Source organism: Aplysia californica, unplaced genomic scaffold (assembly GCF_000002075.1).
Source record: "Aplysia californica isolate F4 #8 unplaced genomic scaffold, AplCal3.0 scaffold00075, whole genome shotgun sequence".
Classification (NCBI taxonomy): Eukaryota; Metazoa; Mollusca; class Gastropoda; order Aplysiida; family Aplysiidae; genus Aplysia; species Aplysia californica.
In genome coordinates, this window is record NW_004797345.1 from 314,091 (window position 1) to 315,189 (window position 1,099).

The following is a 1,099-nucleotide window of genomic DNA, read 5'->3' on the forward strand; positions in this document are numbered from 1 at the left end:
TCTCTCTCTCTCTCTCTCTCTCTCTCTCTCTCTCTCTCTCTCTCTCCCTCCCTCTCTCTCTCGTCCTCTCTCTCTCCTTCAACCCAAAACTCACGCCATTTCGCTCAAGTGTAAACGTCGTTGTGTAAAACGCTCATAAGTTCCGTTTCAAATCTCATAGTAGGTTGACATGCTGGGATTTTTGTTGTTGTTGTCGTAATTCTAGAAAATCACTCGAATCGTATTCCAACAATCAACGGAAAAGAAAAAGAAAAGAAAAGAATGTCTCTACGTATCTGTGCGAAGGTTCATATCATGTCATCGATGTTTGGCAGCTATCGCGCTTGTTTGGAAAATAAAACAAACATGTAATAAATCATTACACTTTTTAACTTTGTATTAACATGTACCACAGTGTGGTGGAATCAGACGCTCGTCGAAATAAGGAAATCGAAGAAACAGGCAAGGTGTTTTTTTCTTCTGCCCGTTGGTCTATTTTCCTGTTGTTCTGTTTTTCTGTGTTTCCTTTCTTATCTGTCTATTTTGGATTTTAAAAAATGTTAAAGTCCGTGTAAAACACATTTCTGTAAGGATTTTACTGGGGGGGGGTGAGGCATCGTGGAGAAATCAGGCTGTCGTCAAAATAATGAAATCAAAGAAATTGGCACTTTTCTGATTGATCAAAGGCGCACCTTGCAGTTTATAAGGACACTCGAGCTTTGTGAGTCATTAAAGGCCGGCGGCCCTTTTCTCGCCCATTCAACCTCTGAAAATTACAGGTGACCTCCACCTCCTTTAATCTCAAATATCTAGACTTCTATTCCAGACAGATAGGTCTCTTTTTTTTCTCCAAAAGCAAAACACACGATCACGCTTAAAGAATAATAATACATGGTGTACGTGTATAGGAATAACTCCGTACGCCCCAGAAAACAGACGAGCGGTTGATTTCATCGCCTCGCGATACACACTCAGCAACGATCCGTTTTACGTAAACCCCGCTTACGGAAGACCATTAAACTCGCAAGGGCCTCTGTCGTCAATGATATGACAGGTCCACGCAAATGAAAACAATGCGATCGTCCGGGTTTGGGGGTGGGGGTAGGGGGTGAGGGGAGGG